Here is a 3,157-nt window from a genome sequence, read left to right on the forward strand (position 1 = left end):
ACCATTTTTTAATTTTTAAATTGGCATGTGTTTTAGAGGGATTTTTCATTAAGCACAGCAATGTCAGCGTCTCTAGAAAACTTTGCTAGGGTGGTTTTATGATTTATAGATTTCTCCTGAGACATGAGAGGTGCTTTTTTATTTTTTAGTGGAGACTTAACCTGTATCATTTATTTCTCCTGACAAATTTCATTTGTGAAGTTTACCCTCTGCAGTGTTATTAATCTTACTGGAAATTCATTCCACGAAAAGGATGAATTCATCTGAACTTTAAGGTTTGGTGGTTGAAAATACTTTATTTCTGTGATACATGAGTGTTTTTTTCTTTAATATTAATGGTTTAAAGTTATTTTGAACCTTCAGAGACGCCTTTTCTTCTATTTGCTGCTCCTTAAGTTTAGAAATATCTGAAGCCCTAATTTAAAAAAAAAATTTAACACATGGTATTGGATCTACCTCCTCTATTTTTTTTTAATAGCCAAGTTTAAAGGAGGGAACATTTCTAAGTATAGTAATTGGTTAAAATGTCTTTTTTTCCTCCTGGGTTTCTTTTTAGGAACTACTGACAATCAAAAACCTATAGCCGACTTTGGGATATGGCTTTATTATTCAGCAACTAAAAGATGAGTTCTAATTGGCAGACTTCTGGCACTGGCACTTGTCCTTCTGTTTCTATAGAAACTGGGTTGGAAGTCAGAGCTGCACAAAGGGAAAGGGTAAGTTTCTTTTAAACTCCATATTTATAAACCCGTATTAACTGTGGCATGGTATCAGTTTTCACATAAGGATATATACATTAGTGTACTAGAACGCAAATATGAACTACTGATTTTTACTTGAGTGGAAACTGACATCAAGTCATTAAATGTAATAGGAGGGTTTAAATATGGATTTATTTTTCTCGTGACTCTGACTTCACATTTCTTGAAGCAGTGAACTCAATATGATAATTTTCACTTTCACTTATATCTCATTTCGGGGTGATAAAATTGGTTTTTATCCTCTTAGATCTTTATTGTCGTTTTCTGGTAAGTGATATAAAATATGTACAGAGGACATTTAAAAAGTCTGCATGAATTGTAAGTCTCTTCTCTGGGGCAAAGTCTGATTCTTTCCATTATAAAACAAGTACTGTACAACTGACTAGTTTTTTAGCTTCTCTCCTCTCTTAGCCAAGCAGGACGAGGTCGTCTGTTGGGCACATACATGTGTTCTCATCCAGGCAGACACCCATTAATCGTAGAACCTAAGACACCTGGCAGTTGGTGAGTTATCTTATTACTATGGCTTCAGAGGACTATGCTGCACAGCTGGGGCATTTAGCCTTGAAATGGTTTAATCAAGTGTGATAAACTCCTCTGATCTACAGGTTGGTGTTTGTAAATTAATTTATACTAAACTTTGACTAGTTGGGATATTGAAGGAAGGTAATATTAGCTCTTGTTCTTTAAAACTTATCTATCATTTCCTTGCTCATGAAATACTGCTCTTAAGGGATAGATTTCTCTTTTCCTTACTAAGAGAATGTTGAAGTTGGTTGACACCAACCAAAGAGTGGGACATCTTGGCTTTATTTTGGCCCAAATTGTTAGTTTTGTAAAAATAGTGTAAAAGCGAAAGTTGGAAATTTTTCAATAGGGAAAGTTAATTCAGTTTTTAAAATTTCACTTCACAAGTCCTTGGTCAGTTAATGCCTGAAAGTGGATTTTCATTAAAACTGTATGCCTCCCTTCCTTAAGTACTACTGTGTATCCTCTTTGTTTCTATGTGTTCACTGGAGCTTGAATGATGTAAAAATAAATTGAATTTGTGACTGTTGGTAAATGTGGACAGAAAAAACTTTAGTCTCTAGCTGCCTGCTGTCAAGTATCCAGACATCCAGATGTGTCTTTACTCCTTAGTAAGGGTGGCCAGCTTGTCCTGCTTTTAAAACGGAGAGTCATAGGTCGCAGGAACTCACTGATTTCCAGGCAAGCCAGACAGTTGGTCACCCTGTCTTATTCTCTGCATGCCTGAAACAATGTCACTAGGTTGTTACTGATCATCGTTTTGGATAGAAGTAGATTTTTACGTTATGTTAGCTTCTGTTGGAATGTACCAGAGAGTAAGTTCTTCTTTTTAAAGAAATGATAGTCTTATTTGTCTCAGTGATCCTAGGTAATGCCAGCTTCCCTCTCATAGAAATAAAACATGAATTTTATTTTATTTATTTATTTATTTATTTTTTGCGGTACGCGGACCTCTCACTGTTGTGGCCTCTCCCGTTGCGGAGCACAGGCTCTGGACGCTCAGGCTCAGCGGCTGTGGCTCACGGGCCCAGCCGCTCCGCGGCACGTGGGATCCTCCCGGACCGTGTCCCCTGCATCGGCAGGCGGACTCTCAACCACTGGGCCACCAGGGAAGCCCTAAAACATGAATTTTAAACTGACCGATTTAAAGGTGATTACAAGGACTTTTGTCGTTTTTCATTTGTGTCCCCATGTTAAGACCATGGGTGATAAATGTGAGACATTTAGGTAGATATTTGTGGTGAATGAGTAGCCAAATGAGGCAAATATTTATGTATATATGTCTTAAAGCCGTATACAAGTTGATTCTGTTTTAAGAGAAACCCTCAAGGCTTTTAATAAGTATTGGGCTTTGGTTTTATAATGAGGTCCTCAGAGGAACTAGGTTTGGATTTTTAAAAATTAGATCTAAAATCAAATATTAATACACAGTGTGCTTTTTTTTTTCTCATGGAAAAAGCCAGTTTTACAATTAGGCAAGTTTATGTGCTAAGGAGCTAATTTTTTGCAAACAAACATAGCATCACATATGTTAATATGCCTAGATTATTTGAAAAATATCACAAATTATTTCAGTCCATTTAAGTAATTGTTGCTTTTATTATACTTTTAGAAAATCATTAAAGAAGAAAAGCCAGGGGCTGTGATCTAATCAGCGTTGTTAATTAGTTTTCAGAATTGGCTCCATTAGGACTAGCTTTGTAACTTTAGGCAAATAACTTGGTCTTAATTTGCTTTTGTCCTTAGGTGTAAGACAGGAATATTAATACCTATCCATCTTCCTCATAGGATTGGCATGATGCTGATGAGGTAATAGGTGGGAAAGAACTTCAAAAACTTAAAAGTACTATAAGGTGGAGTTTTATTTA

This window comes from Pseudorca crassidens, chromosome 2 (assembly GCF_039906515.1).
Source record: "Pseudorca crassidens isolate mPseCra1 chromosome 2, mPseCra1.hap1, whole genome shotgun sequence".
NCBI lineage: Eukaryota > Metazoa > Chordata > Mammalia > Artiodactyla > Delphinidae > Pseudorca > Pseudorca crassidens.